Consider the following 16,592-nt stretch of genomic DNA (forward strand, 5'->3'; position numbering starts at 1 on the left):
ATGGGAATCGTCGGCAAGCTCCCCGGTTCTGCTGCCCGTGCCTCTGACCAGGCTGGGGCTACCTCCTGGCCTGTAAGGTGTGGATCCATGCACACTCACCGGCACTTGGGCATCTGAGATGCAGCTGGAGCGGTGGCCTGCCCTCATCTTTCAGCGCCGTTATCCCCGGAACTTGCCATCGTCTCTCTGTGTTGTTGCTGCTCTGGGTACCATTTGAGCAGCCGCCCTCAATTACATCCCGTAAACTGAAGAGCATTAATTATCCACATGTCACTGCATCTCCCGGTATGAGCAGCTCCCAGAGTGATTTCATGCCTTGAAAGTCACCTGCAGGGAAAATGTGCTACCTAATGAAGAAAGCTTGGGTACTAACACTGCAAACAGAATCGACCCTGGCTGGCTTGTTTTTACCTTTGTTTTCCCCCCAAGATGAAAGAAAAACAATAGCATTTTTCATAAATATTCTTCTAGGAGAATTGATATTTAAGATTATTTTCATAAATGCATAATCCTTTCAAACATCAACCAGTTAATGGAAATTTTCATCTTTACTGAGGGCATTTAAGGAAGAAGATAAAGTCAGGGGTGCAGGAGAGCTGACCTGATATTCACCACTGGAACCCATATGGCTGAGAAAATATGAGAGAATTAATCCTCTCTTTCTTCCACCCCTTACCCCCAGCCAGAGAATGGTGAGGAAACAAATCCATGTAGTTCTGTGTAGAGGACAATTCCCAGCTGAGGGGTGGGCAGGGAAGGAATATCCCTTCAAATAGAAATTATGGCTAAAGCCAGAAGGTTGCTGACAAGTCATAATGAATAAAATGGCAAAATATGCTCATGTCTTAGTCTTTTTAAAACTTACTTTAGGTGGCGCAGTGGTTAAGAATCCGCCTGCCAATGCGGGGGACACGGGTTCGAGCCCTGGTCGGGGAGGATCCCACATGCCGCGGAACAACTAAGCCCGTGCGCCACAACTACTGAGCCTGCGCTCTAGAGCCCGCGAGCCACAACTACTGAGCCCGTGTGCCACAACTACTGAAGCCTGCGTGCCCTAGAGCCCGTGCTCCACAACAAGAGAGGCCACCGCAATGAGAAGCCCGCGCACCGCAACGAAGAGTAGCCCCTGCTCCCCGCAACTAGAGAGAAAGTTCGCGTGCAGCAACAAAGACCCAACGCAGCCAAAAATAAATAAATTAATTTAAAAAAAGATGATTGTTTAAAAAAAACCCAAAAAAACCTACTTTAGTTACTCCATGTTACCAACAATTTTCAACTTTTAGATTAATTTTCAGCCTTGAAAAATTAAGATAACAGACCCATTCAGCCATTTATTCATTTGACAAATATTAGCTTAGCATCTATTGTGTTGGTCCCCATCCTTGGGGCTGAGTGATGAGAGACAAAACACCATCCCTGTTTTCTAGGAGCTTCGAAGCCCATGCAGTCTTTCTCAGATGAATATTTTTAGATACACAATATAAAATATATAAGATTAAAAAGTAAAATGAATTATGATAGTAGAGATACTGTTACTAAACTATTTTAAAAGCTGCAGTGTAGTAATAGATGTAATTTAAAATCAATGTACTAAATGACAATTGTGGTGAGATGTGAAAATATCTGTGGTTTTTATTGGTGACAAAGACATGGGTATGGCTAATATTTCAGGGTTGTTTTTTCCTTTGGGCCAACATTTAGAAGGAAATTCTAATTTTCAGTTAGATGTAAAAGAAAATAAAGTTACATGTTTTCTCATGTGAACTGAGGGCATCTCTGCATTCTTCTCCTGGGCTCCCTTTAGGGTCTCTGAGGGGTCTGATTCCCAGCACCTTGCATAGAAACAGTGGCAGGAGGTGGAGAACACCATGGGGCTCTCAAAGGGAAGCTGGCCGAAGTGTTCCCGAAGGATCCATCCAGGAGCCCCCGCCTGACCCCCACGTGGAAAACCAGACGAAGGAAGGATGGGTGAGGCTCCCATCTCGGAGAGGACTCCTGGGGGAGGGATGGGGGTGAGGGCAGTAGGTAGGGGTGCATAACCCACATCCGCCACCCCTCCCTCACGTGCTGAGTCTTCCCACAGAGCTTCCCAGCTAACCTTTTACCCAGACAATGACAGTTTCCTCACAGAGTCAGGTTAGAAGCCAGGAGCCGAAGGGACACACCCCTCCACCCAGGACACGTATTCCTGTGACAAAGCTCCCTTCCCACCGGCACGTGCTTGGTCTCAGATGCCTCCTTCGTCTCCTCACCGAGAGGGGCACAAAGGCTTCCGAATCTCATGGCCATCAATTTAGAGGAGAAAAATAGAACTCCGAATCGCATCAGGAAATGAACGCACCTCCTGGAGTTATTGTTAGAAAGCTGAATAATGTGAACTATGTAAAGAAACGAAGACGAGACGCTGGGACTGTTTTGGGAACGCTGTGAAAGATTTCAGCATTATGCAAAGCTTCCCGTTCCTCTGCGGGGATAAATCACATCATTATAACACTGGCTATGCCCCCAGCTCCCCGCACGCCGGCTGCCCCTGCATTTCTTCTTGTATCTGTTAACAGGGTCTCTTTTCTTCCAGTTGGTCAGGCAGAAAACTACGGAGTCATCCTTGATTCTTTTTAAAATGTGTAACCCATTAGTTATCTATTTTGTACATATTAGTGTATGAGAACCTGCTGTACAGCACAGGGAACTCCCCTTTGCTGTACAGAAGAAACGAACACAACATTGTACAACAACCATACCCCACTTTAAATAAATAAAATGATCAATAAAAGTTAAAAAACAGAACAAAACGAACAAATAAAATAAAAATTGTAGCACACCTTCAACCCATCAGCAAGTGATGTCGGCTCTACCTTCCAGGCACATCCCGAATCTAACCATTTCTCCACCCTCCTCTGCTGCTGCCCTCTGACCATCATCTCATGCCCTCCCTCCCACCTGCAGCCACCCCTGCCCTGCACTCACCCTTTTCTTCCTACTCCCCATGCTTTTTGCTTTCCCTGCTGCCCGAGCTCTGGAAAACTCTCCCAACCCCACCTGCTCCAGGAGTGACTCCTTCCTCTCCTCTGGGTGCTTATGAACCACGAGACCCTGGGTCTCAGCTGCTAGAGAGATCACCCTCATGAAGCCTGTGCCCACCCACCATGGGGACCACCCGCCACACGTCCAAGAACCCACGCAGCCCGAGAAATCGGTCACGATGGCCTCTTCCTCTGGTCAGTTTCAAGGCCTCCCTACTTGTGCCCCACAGAGGGCTCTCTTTGGAAGATGCTGGGTGTGGACCCTCCAGCTTCTGGCCTCCACTCAGAGACCTCTGCCTTCCTGTCACAACCCTCTAATTTGGAGAGATCCTGGCAGGGAGCAAATACATTGCCAAAACTCTGCAAATGATTATTTGGAAGCCAATTGCCCCCCAACTGATAGTAAAACAATGATGGGAATTTGGGAGGGAGAGACACGTAGCAGCTAGGGGTTTTGTGAACAAAGCATGTCAGATTTGTGAGTCTGTGCCCTCATGTCCTGTATCCTGAATCTTTAACCATCTCTTCTCTACTAGGACTTTCTCATCAATTTAGACGCTTACCAAAGTCTCTCACATTAGAAAAAACACAGACCTCTATTTCCACTATTTATACACAAAGCTGTCACCGTATTTCTCGTGTTGGTTTAGCCTGCTGCTGGATTTATTCAGTCATTTCTTTACATGAACACTACCCTTGGATATTCGATGTGGTGGACAATGAGGACCACCCTCACTGACCCCTTTATTTCTCAGGCCAGGAAAGCCTGGTTTTCCCTTCCATTTCGCTGAGACATTGGTCCCAAGGGAGCTCACGACTGTAAACCCAGCGGGCACCTCCTGCCCCTGCCTCGTAGACTTGCTGACGTGTTACGTCTCTCAACATCTCTTTGTCTCTGCGATCCTCCCGTTCAGACTTGCTTTAAGAGTTTTGTCTGTATTTTCTCACTTAACCAGGTGACAGCCCTGTGCAAGATACTCTCCATTTACAGACGAGGAAACCAGGGCACAGAGCCAATAAGCAACCTGCCCAAGGAAGGGCCAGGCCTGAGGAAGGACCCTCACAGCCTGGTCCAGCCCCTTCAGTCTGACTCTGAACCCTATCCTGCTCTCAGGGCAGGTTTATCCTGAACGCAGTGTGGAAGACAGCCCACCCCTTAGGTCAGGGTGTTGATTTTATTTCTCAACTTCTCATCTTTATTTCACATTGTTCGGTATCCCCAGGTCTTGAGCTCCCACCGCGGCTTTTTCCTCTTCTATGACTCCTCCCAGACCCTGGTCCTGCCCTAGCCCTCGGAGGCTCGACCACACCATCCATTAGCAGGGATTTCTCGGGGACCTCAGATGGCTGCTCCTGACTTTCCTGCCACCAGATCTAAGCCCTGGGAGCCTTCGTGTTTTTCTCCCATGGTGCCCAGTGCAGTGCGGGGCAGCCAGCTGGCATGTCACGTGTGCACCCTAATGGCCTGACTGATGGGTAATATGTAACTTTAGCCTATTTTCACCAGCCTGGAGGAAAACCCGTATGAAGCCGGGGAGCAGCTGACTTCACTTGTTGGCATCTTCTCAGAATTGGTATCTTGGACTCTGCCAGCTTTGGTGATTATTCAAATTATTTGTTTTACTTTCAAATTACCCCACAGCCTGCAGGGACCCCTTTCCCCCTGAAAACCATTTGCTTGCAATAACACCTGCCCAAAGAGATTAACGCCACCTTGCAACCAATGGCGCCTCTGTTACGCCGACTCTCAAGTGTGTGAAAGAGATTTGTCTTCATGCTCTATTTTTCCAATAACAGGAAGTTAATTTGTTCCAGATGTCTTTTCATAACCAATAAATCCTGCAGAGCTGAGAAAGGCAGATAAGCCCTGTTTCCCTGCAGTGAGGCCCCCTAATTTAGCCCACAGGATCCCACTCCGGTTATTTGCATCCTGAGCCCACTTTGCCTCCTAGAATCTCCTGTTTGCACACCTAGAAACACCACAAGGATGGATGGCCCTACCTGAAACAAAGGTGGGAGCCATGCGTTTGAGGAATTAGGCTCTTATTAATGCTTCAGTACGGTTATCCTTGGCTTCTGTATATGCATTCCTCTCCCCGACAAGACATTTGGAACGTTAATTGGATGTCTGACATCAGCGGGGAGAAAGGAGAGGGGCCAATGGGCATCTCACTGCAGCTCCCTCACCTTCAGAATCCAGCCCAGCAGCTGAGGGCAGAGGAAGGACCAGGACGTGGACCCAGTGACCTCTGACCAAGGCTAGCATCCAGCCACTTCCAGCTGGGTGACCTTGAGCCCCATGGGGCCTTGTTTCCACCCACAGGGTTATTGTGAGGATTCCACAAAATGACTTTGGAGAATTGGGCTGTGATTTTCCAAGCCAGGTGTTCTCATTTGTTATTTTTGACATAGCTCTTCATGAGAGAGAGCGTTTCTGTGTTACAGCAGGTAGCCTTCCCCAACTCTTCATGCTCTTCACCTTGGGGACAGATGGTGCATCTCCAGAGATGGCATTGGAGGACCCACTGGAGAAACCCAAGTTCTTTATGCCTGGGTTTTTTCGCAGCCTGCTGGACTTAGGGAGGTAGGCAGGGCTCTCAGCTTCCAAAGTTCAGACAGGTGTCAGGAGCAAGGGTCCCCAGTTTGTAGGGTTATTTTATAATTATCATTCAAGTCAGGACACTTTCATAGTGAAAGAGACGCTATTACTAAGAAGGCTGGGGCAACCCGGGTGATCTGGGACATCTGTCCCCGCTAAGACTCAGCTGTCACCAGCCTCAGAAGGAAGGGAGGGAGGTGTTTGTGGTTTGTTGTTTCCGGTTCAAAAGTCATGAGAGAGCCTGGGCAGGTGTTCAATATTTCAGTCTCGCAACCATCCCCTCACCCTGGATCGTGGTCCCTCCAAGGAAGGATTCTTGTGAAAACCCAGAAGGGATGAAATGGTGACAGGAACCTTTAGAGGAGGGAGCTGGGGCAGGTGAGAGGGCTTCGACATCGTTTCAGAGAGATGGTCCGCTTCCCTCCCTCCCATACACCCCGTCCCATATCCAAGGGCACACAAACTCTTCTGGTGGTGGCGGTGGCGGTACTGGTTTTTCTTGTTTCATGTGCAACACATGTTTGATCTCATGTGTTGAGCAGATGAGCAGAGACATGGGCCTCACCCAACCAGCATGCAAACTGGCATCTCCAAAGACCCAACCTGCTGAGTTGTCCATCTGCACTTAAGACATCTCCACTCCCGTGATCTCTAAGGGGGGGTCTCCTGCTTTCCCTTCTGGGCTAAATGAAGCCAGTGGGGAGCAGGCAGAGGTCAAAGGTCTGCTCAGCCCCAGTTGCTGCTCTGTCAGGAGAGCGACCTGCAGAAGATGTAGGTCTGAGAGCTGAGCCTCTGCCTCTTAGAATGAAAGCCCAACAAGCTGTAGTTTCCTCCTTTCTCCTTTTCAGATATGACGTGTCCACAGTGCGTCGAGCAGGATTTGACCGTGTCCTTCGTGGGCATCTCATTCGTGTTGTCGTGGGATTTTTCTCAGTTCCCATTTCCAGACTTAGGCACAAAGTCATGTGTATTCTGGCCCAGCCCCTCGGTGTGGAGAGAAGGGCCTCGTCCTGCATCTCACGCCCATCTTCCCTGCAGGGCCCCAAGGGGAGGTGCTGTTGCCGCCCAGAATGCCGGTGTCCCCTGGAGTCACGATGTGGACGCTCCATGGGGACGATGACGTTGCCTCCCAGGAAAGCATGGGAAGTGGGGCTACAGAAGGTAGCTGAGGGGCTGCTGAGGGGAGGCACTGATTCATCCAACTGGTGACTCTCAGGCTCAGAGAGGGTAGGGCTCACAGGGGCACACACACACAGACATACACACACACGGCCCTAGCCATCCACCAAAAACAAGCGCATTAATTAATCAAAACCTAGGAAAAAGGACTTCTAGAAGATTATAGTGTGACTTCTCGTGTAGAGTGTCATTAAACTACAAAAAAAAAAAAATCGGAAACAAGCAATTTTAAAACCAATAAATTAAAGCCAAAGAAAAGTGGATAAAGAAGAAGTTTCCTGAAAGAAGAAAGACAAACAAATCAAAACAGGAAGACCCTGGCTTAAAAGTGTAAAGAGATGAGAAGGACAAAATGAATCTGAAAACATCTTCATATATATTTCAGTGTGTGGATGGAGGTGTTTTCAGAAGGAGATTAAAGACGGAACAAAAGGAGATGGAAAGAAACGTGGTGCAAGTATGAGAGCCAGAGGATGTTTAAGAGAAAAAGAATGTGAAAAGAATCTAAAAGACGCAAGGAACTGGTGACAACAACATAATAAAATCACTTTGGAAAAGTGCCACGATGTAACATTGAAGGAAGAGCAATTTTCTAAGCAGGTTGAGCTTCTAATGGTAAAACGGATGGTCAAATATTTAGGTGTGCCCTGCTCTAATTCAGAAATTAAAAGCGACACAGGAATGAATAAAATGGTTCAGAAATAGAAACTGCAGCTGTGTTAGTTGAGACATTCGTTAACATTTATTCAGGCACTGGTTGCATCAAAAAACCTCGACATGTATCCAATGAAGACAGAACCGAAACAAGGAAACAGTGCCTCAAAATTCATTGGGGTTTATTTAGATTAGATCATACATATTAAAATGTTTTAGAAAATAGAATAGATAACGATTCCCCCAAATAGGGCAAGATGTTTCCCTTGACTGCCCGGCCTCCATGATTGTTCTTTGACTTGTGGTGTGTTTGTCGTCCTTTCAGGGAACAGACAGAAAGCAATGGAAACTAGTTGTCCCAAATAACTTTGAATTCCTAAAAATCACATTGAAGGTCCCATGATCTAATTGCTGTGTGAATGAGTGGGAAGATAACCTCAAATACCACCCTAAGCCACCTCAGCTGTTCAGTCAACACACTTTGCAACATAACAACATACTTTCATTTTGGAGTTTTTATGACATTTTACCAAAAGCCTTAAATGTCAGGAGATAAAGCAAGCCTAGGTAGTTTTTTTTTTTTTACATCTTTATTGGAGTATAATTGCTTTACGATGGTGTGTTAGTTTCTGCTTTATAACAAAGTCAATCAGTTATACATACACATATGTTCCCATATCTCTTCCCTCTTGCGCCTAGTTATTTTTAAAGCATCCATCCCTGTAAGGATTAAAGCTGCACCTCTGAGTCGCTGATGACCCCAAATAACGGAGGGAAGGCTTTGCAGAGGGAATACTCTGGCTTGTCGAGAAGATAAAAGACTCCTACAGACGGGGGAAACAATACTCCCTCTGCTAAGAAGTGGGTTCTGAGGGGACAGAAGGACGGATTCTGAAACCCTGGGAAGAGAAGAAGGTGGCACAGAATCGGGAGGGGGAATGTGGGGAGGAATTACTTTCTCTGCAGTCAGTTTCATTCCAAAGGGCTCCCCTCTCTGCACTGAGATTCCCCCTTGGGTGATGCCCGTACACGGGGCTTCCTCCCCCTAGAAACTTAAACAAAAAGGTGCCGGAGGAGAAGACTAATTTAGGAATGTATGTGGCTAGAGGGGAAGAAGAATTGAAAGGCTGGAGAAAGAAAATATTTGGAGGGAAATCAAAGAATGCTATCATGGGCAAAGGCCAGATTTAGATCCAGGCGGACAACTCCAGGGTGCTCAGAGCCCATGAGATCCCCAGTGGTGACTGTAGGCATGACTTCCCTCCCCAAACCTCAGGTCCCTGTCTGAAAAGTGGGGACCATTGATCAAGAATTGGTGGCTGCAGAGGTGGCAGGGACAGACATGAGTCTACTCGTGGGTAGAGGGGTTGGTAAACCTTCAACGATCGTGTCACAGCAAAGGGGTCTGAACAGAAGGGGTTTCAGCAGTCCATCCACAACCTCACGGTGCTTTTCAGTCAGGGGAAGACCCTCTGGTTACGCCTGGGCTTGTCCGCTTCCAATTTAACCTCCTGGAAAACGAGAAAGGAGGACCTGGCTGTGAACCTGGGGCTGGGAAGCTTGGGGCAGGGGGACCACCTCGATGTGGGGCGTGATGAGGGGGCTGGAGGCCTGGCCTCCCCATGTCCAGGACTTTCAAATATCAGGCTCTCCCGGGGTGAGTCCAGAGTAGTTATTAGCCATAGGCCCCACTGCCCATGGGCACAATTCATCCTAGGACTTTTAGGAAGGTTCAATATTCATAAATCTATAAGTGTCTGGTCGTGTAGGTCAAAAGAAAAAGACTATAACTTCAAACATGCTGGGGAAAAGGGCGTTGGAGGGAGGGTCATAGGGCCATAGGGGTGACTGGTGATGTCATCCTGATCTGTAGCTGTGTCTCCATAGATACACACACTTATGAAGACAAGTCGACCCCACGCTGCCTGTGAACACCCTCAGCCCCTCTACTTAAGTCAAGAATGAACCAAGAACATCCATGGGCTTTCCTCTTACTTTTATCGCTCTGGAAACACTCGTGTAGATTATTCCTCAAAAGCTAAGCAAGCAAAGCAAAATGAAATAAAAAGAAAAGCGAGCCTGCCAGGATTCCCATCTTTGAGGAGGAAACTGGACACCGTGTCCCCCAGTGGAGGCTGACCGCCTTCCACCGGATGCACACGGACTCCAGGAGATACTTGAAAAAACAAAAAAAAAAAAAACAAAAAATACTTGAAAAAACGAAAAAAACAAAAGATACTTGAAAAAACAAAAAATACTTGAAAAAACAAACAAAAAAAAGATACTTGAAAAAACAAAAAAAAAACAAACAAAAAAAAACAGGCTTCTCTCGCGATCCAAAGGGAGAGAATTCCTAGGAAACCTTTCATAGGCAAAATGACCTAGAGTGAAGAAGCAGCTACCTTAGGACACATCTTGCTGACAGACGCACAAAATACATGGAGATAAAGCCCAGGTGCTCACAGACACAGCTCACGGCTCTGGCGACCAGTGCTGAGTGTGGTTCTAGACAAGGAGCTGGCAGGGCCGCTTCTGCTCCTGGGATGCGTGCTGCCCCTATAATGGCCACTAAAAACAGACACTGAAAGCAATTTTCACTTTTTGCCTTTTTCATAAAAGTAGCAGTGTTCTTCAGATTGCTTTCCGTTAGTGAAAACAGGCACTGATGTGGGTCTTTCGTAAAAGTAAAGTGGCATAAAGCTAACTTTCCAAGAATGGGGGGGCCCTATATATCATTTTTTAAAAATTAAACAAAAACTAATTTTTAGGAGCAAACGTTAACTAAGTGCAAGATCATAGCTTCGAATAGAAACAGATTCTAAAATTTGAGCTTAAGGCCAGGAGACCGTGACTCATTTCATTGAGAAGGAAAAGCCCAGCCTGGCCCCTGGGCCCCTGGGCCTTGGCCCGGAATGTTAGCAGCTTCTCACAGAGTACAAGGCGTCCCTGAGCCCCAGCTGTCTCCTCCCCTCTGGTGGGGGACGGAGCTCAGATGGGAGGGCTGTTGGGTCAGGTGAGGGCGGAGAGCCAGGCTCAGGCCGGGCAGATGCCCCCAGGGGTGGGCAGGTGCTCAGGTGAGCGGCCTTGGAGACACAGGTTAAGAAGCAGGAAAGGGGTCTGGACAGTGGACAGTGAGACATTGCTCCACCTGAAAAAAAACAAAGGCTTTTAGATAAAGTCCCAGGCAAGACAGAGGGAGGAGGTGAAAGAGGAAGCAGATGAAGAAAAAAAGAAACAAAAAAAACACTGGCTTGAACCTGGGTCTACAAGGTCCTTGTGGGTTAGCCTGGGGCTTGGCTGTCCCTAAGAGTGCTGTTCTCAGGCTTGGGAGCAGTGGCTGAATTCGGAGACCCGCCAAGGAGAGTGCAGAAATAGTGTGTGGAGTGATTCAAAGCAATCAGTGTTCCAGCATGGTGACTGTAGCAAATAATACTATCTTGCGTATTTGAAAGTTGCTAAGAGAGTAGTTCTTAAAAGTTCTCATCACAAGAAAATATTTTATAACTGTGTGGTGATGGATGTTAACTAGATTGATTGTGCTGATTGTTTTGCAGTAATACAAATATCAAATCATTATGTTGTACAGCTGAAACGAATATACTGTTATATGCCAACTATATCCCGATTTGAAAAAATAAAACAGGGTGTTTCTTGGGTTAAAAAAACAAACAAACCAAAAAACCCAAAGCAATCGGTGTTCACAAGCTCCTTGTAACTCCAAAGGTTCTGCTGAGACAGGCATTCGGATTGGTCTATAGTTATCTTGTAGAATTAAAAATTCCAGATTTAAAGTACACATGATCACTCAACTGTGTATGACAGATAGGGCTGGGATCAAACAGCTGCACCTTTGACAATAATAACACATCAGCATCCAGTGATTGACTTTCTCTGATCATTATAATTAACACCAGTATTTTATCACTGGTTCCACCAAATTCATAAATATTTCCAGATTAACTTTGCTAATTGGGATAAAAAATTCTTCACAGAATCATGATACACCATAAATCATGATACATCATGATAGGTGCCAGGCAGATCTGAGTTTGGAGGGGTGCAAGGAAGAGGCTGAACTTGCTTCTGAGTCGGCGATGTGAACAGCAGCACGGGGCTTCCTAGGCACTGTTTTACTTGTGGTTGTAGCCCGTGCTCCCTGGGTTGGATGAACCAGCAGTAAGGCAGCCAACAAGGAGAGCGAACTTGTCCTCTACAGCCCAATGTGGCTGCATGCGTTCCTGCCCTCTCAGCTGGATTTCACGAGGGTCCGCTGCAGCTGAGGCAGGACTAGTTTATCTCTCTGCATCTAGGCCACCACTGGCCCTGCACCATCCTCAGTATAATTAAGACAATATTCATGCAAATCGTCTTCTGCAGGCCTGACTGCCTTGTGGGTCCCCCATGAGGAAGGCTATTTTAGCAGCTGAGGGTCCACAGGCCCACAGGCAGCTCAGAAAACTCACCCTCCCCTTTGGTGCCAGATCTCTATGTCCTGGTCTTTCCTACACACATGCCGGTTGTTTACCCTGTGAAGCCCGTTTCCCACAATCCAAAGCCCTCCCTGTCCACACACAGCTCTCAGGAAGATCAGGGGCTGGCGGAGGGGCCAGCCCAGCACTCGCACCTGGGACCTCTTTCCCTGACCCTCCCCAGACAGGGGTCTATCGGCTACTGTCCACTTCCTTCAGGGCCTTAGGGCTAAGAGGCCATGGAAGAGGAACCCTGTCCTGAGGGCTCACCTACAAAGACATGCAGGAAGCTCTGGCCCAGGCCTTTCAACCTGGGAGATTCACATTCTCTAAACAGCTTCTTATTGGACAAGAAATGCCCCTTGGCCAGAAGTTCCCTCTGTGCCCGGATTCTTCACTCCTCCTAGCTGCCGAGGTCACCAATGGTGATCAACAGATGGGCCGCTGGAGCACAAGGCCTGCAACCAGCCTTGGAATAGCCTCGGAGGCCACTGAAATAGTCTCTTCTTAGATGAGTTTTTCTCTCTCCCCGCCCCCCTCCACCTCCACTCCCTCTCAGAATCTGAGGTTCACTCTAACTCTTCCCTTCAGTTGCCCATTTTTTTCTTGCTTGGGGAAAGGATTTACGTGCTCTTGCTTAAGCCAGGTATTGCCGTAGGTATTCCCACCAGTGTTTTTTCATTTATTTCTCACTGTAACCATAGCAGAGAATATTCCAAGCCACGTTACATGACAGGCCAATGAGGTGTAGAGAGGTTACATTTCTGGCCACGCATCAGTCTTGTTACCTGGTCCTGTGGGCTCTTCAGGCCTTCAGAGGAGGGTCTGGCCCTACAGGAGAGCTGGGCCAGAGCTGGAGGCCGGGTGAGACCCCCGAGCCCCGCAGGGAGGAATTGCCAGTAATGGGAAACCTGGGACAGACCATCCAATTCTTCTCAACGACTGGAAGGACTTGTCTGGGAAATCTGGCTTGTTATGGTCGCCTTGTTCTTTCCACAGAAACAGAAGCAGAACAGAACTGCACACCGTTGGAGAGAGAGGAGGTGATGACTCACACACACCGGGGTCGTTGCTTGTGGTGAAGCTGAAGCAAGCCAGCAGTGGGCTTTGGAGTTCTAGCGGCTTCCAGGGGTGGGATTGATCTTGCCATTGTTTCCCGGGGGGTGATAGGCTCCATTTAAGGTCTTTCAGGTACACAGTAACAGTAGATGTTACCACACAGGGGCCACAAAACCAGAAAGCCCACCCTCGCCCAGTCATGCAGCTCCCGTGCACAAAGATACAGGAGGGAGCCCAGATGGTAATCAAGCGCCGCTTAGATTCAAACCCCAGAACGCTACTGAAGCTGGCTCAGGCGTCACAGTGACGTCACCCACCACACTGGGACTCGGGGCGTGAAACGGGAGTTCAATGGCGGTCAGTCTCTGGGTCCACGGGCAGCTCTGCTGGTCCAGGCTGGTCTTGCTGGGCCTCTGGGTGAACCTGGCTGGGTCCCTCACCTATGTGGGGCCTTGGCTGAGACAACGGGGCTGTCTCTGGTCCACCTCGTCTCTCGTATACCCAGCCAGTCCTGGCAGAGCAGGGGCCCCAGGGGTGTCGTGCAGGGGAACAGCGTTGCTCCTGCCACATTCTGGTGGGCGGAGAAGATCACAGGAGAGCTGAAATTGGAGGGGTGGAGAGATGAGAGCGGCTGCAGAGGGCAGGGGCACAGGGAGGGGTGGACAGTTGCGACCACTGCACCATCCATCCACCAGGGAGCTTATTGGGAAGATCTGTGAGGAAATTACAGGAATGCTAGTGTGTCTTGCAGAAACTGGAAACACCAGTCTTCTTGCACCTTCTTGCTGTCCTGGAGGGACCACGTGGTCTCAGTTTCTGCTGTGTTCACATCTCTCCTGCCACTTTTCCTCTCTAAGGGCCAACATTTCTACCTCCCGTGAGGATAGCCATCACTGTCTCTAGTCTACCCTGTGTCAACTCTGGCTCTGAGCAGACATGACCGCATGGCCTCATTGAATCTGACTGCCTCAACCTCCCTACATTATATATATACATATATATACACACATAGATCTCCTAAGATGTATGTATAAGAACTATGTGTATGAAATATTTATGTATATACTTATTTTAATGAATTTGGCTCCAATAATTATAGAGGCTGAGAAGTCCCATGACCAGCAGTTGGGGAGCTGGAGACCCAGGTGATTTCCTGTAAAGAAGCACCCTCTCCCCTTGGACTCACCAGGGCCCCTTGGCCAGACCTGAGCTGGGTGCCAAGAACTTAGAGGAGAGATTTTGCCGGAACTTGGAGGCTAATATGTTCTGACTTAACTAAACCCTTGAGCTCACGGCTGTCAACAAGCTTTCACAGTCCTATAAAATCCATTCTTTGCTGATCTAATGGTCTCATCTTTATTGTGATTTATTTTCATTGGAACCAGAGCCCAGCAGAAAGTTCAAGGCTCCTCCAGGCTGTGAGTCCATCCAGATGATAAGACGTGGCAGCAAAGGTGCCCAGGGCTCTTGTGCCCGTGGCGTCCAGGGGACAGGGTCTGTCTTCAGGCAGCGGGGTCCCCGTCCTAGAACAGAGAGAAGGAAGCAGAGTGTGATTATCCAGGGGGAAGTAGGGGCTCCCTGATGCCATATAATCTAGGATGTTTCTAGATTTCATCAATCCCTTCCTTATCTGCTCCTTCGGGTTTATGGTGTCTGGCCACCGACATTCTCTGGTCTCCTCTGTGGTGCCTCTAGTCCTGGTCTGTGCTTTCTCCCACTTTCCTCCTGGTCCCAATGGGTTGGGCACTTGGCCTCGCAGCTGTGTCACCGCAGCTGACAAACTCACCACACTTCCTGGGCTGCGCTTGGAGAAAAGAACAGAACTGGAGGGTCCTTGAAATCCATTTCAGCTGTGCATCCTATATCTTTTCTGGTTTCAGAGTTTGTTGTTATTTTGTACCAGGAGCCTGCAGTTCCCCATTTGTCTGTCCTGTGGCGTTGATGCTAGACAAGTCAGAGAAAAAGGACCGGCTTGTATTCCAATAATTTGAGATTCAGAAGCTACTTGTCGTCCCTCTGTCTTAAAGCCAAAATCAGTGCGTGTGCAACCTCTGTTAGTGCCCTGTTAAAGCCATGGTTTTTTGGTTGTTGTTTTTTTTCAGGAAAGCTTTTATATGATTTTTGTTTTATTTACTGCAATAGTATCTATGCACATTTGCAAAATTTTTTCTTAAAAATGTACAGGTGTGATGAGATATGTGAATGATCTAGGTGTAGATGACGTTAGATGCAGATGGACTAGTGGGTCCCTGGCAATAAGGCAAAGATGGTCAAGTGGGAGCCAAGTTAATGAGATGGCCTAAAAAACTCCAGCTTGAAATCTCCATGCGTCTCCGCTTTCTAGGCAGGTCCACGCTGACCGAAGTCCGTGGGTATTTAAAATTAAAGTTGCTTACATTATGCAGAGCCCCCAGAATGCACCAGGAACAAATATTGATTTTCCTCATTGTATTTAGCACTTCCCATTTGTAGAGTGTTTCACTGCCCAGCCATCAACCAACAGCTGGGCCTCCGGGTGAGAACCGCAGCCACGAGCCCCGTTCGACAGAGAAAATAGACGGAGCCTGAATAGCAGCCGCCCTGCTCCCCCAGGACGGTCCTTCCCGCCCACTGAGGGACGCGTTAACACCCGCCTCCCGGGGCGGATCTCCAGTCTGTACAGGAGGAGAAAGCAGCTTCAGAGGAACTCCCGGTCACCCGTCAGGAGGACGTCTCTGCGAAAGAATGGGGCGGAGCTTATTGTTTATTACAAACGGGGCTTATGCATCAGACCTGTTCCTATTTGGGGGCCACCTTTACTACACCCGCTGGCTCCCAGGCTGTCCCATCACGAGTGACTCCAGGGAGATTCCGTGTTGATCCGGCACCTTCCAGACTGTGCGTCCTGCAGAGCCTGTGATCACAGGACGCAGCCGGCGTCTGCTCTGCGCCCCTCCGAGAAGTCCTGCAAGTGGGCACGTCTGCACGGAGAAGGCAGGGGGCTTCTGGGATCCAGGACTGAGGGGAGACATGGGGTGTGTCGCCGAGCCAGCACAGGGTTGAGGAGGGGTGTGAAGATGCAGCCCAGTGGCCACGGGGCTGCGTGGGGTCTGTCACTGTCACAGAGGGTGGCAGCTCTGAGTCTCTGTCCCCAGTCCAAAGGCCCCAAAGAGCCGCCCAGAGAACACAGAGACAGCGCGAGGACTGAAGGACAGCGACATGAGGGCAGGTCAGGGGGCCCATCCCTCCCCACACCCCCACCCCTGCTGTCGGTGTGAACAAGAGGGGGCCCCGAGGGGCAATGCAAGAGGGGTTCCAGGAGGGCTGGGCCCTCTCTGACGTGGGAACGGAAGGGTGTGCAGGGCTGGGGTGGAAGGGACGAAGAGGCTGGCAGGTCTGTTGGTCCTATACCCCAGCTCTGCCACTGGACCTGCAGAAACACTTCGTTGTTAGACTCCACAAGATGAAGAGAAAATAAAAATGTGCATTTTGCTGGCCTGTTTCTCTGTGTACATCCGTCACTCCTTGACCTTGGCCTGGAGATGCCCCTGGGGAAAAAAAGAATAGGATGCTTGGCGTCCAAGACGCAGCCCCCGGCCTTCCCCGCCCCGTCCCCATTTTCTCCTCCAT

The sequence above is a fragment of the Stenella coeruleoalba genome, assembly GCF_951394435.1.
Source record: "Stenella coeruleoalba genome assembly, chromosome: 15".
Lineage (NCBI taxonomy): Eukaryota > Metazoa > Chordata > Mammalia > Artiodactyla > Delphinidae > Stenella > Stenella coeruleoalba.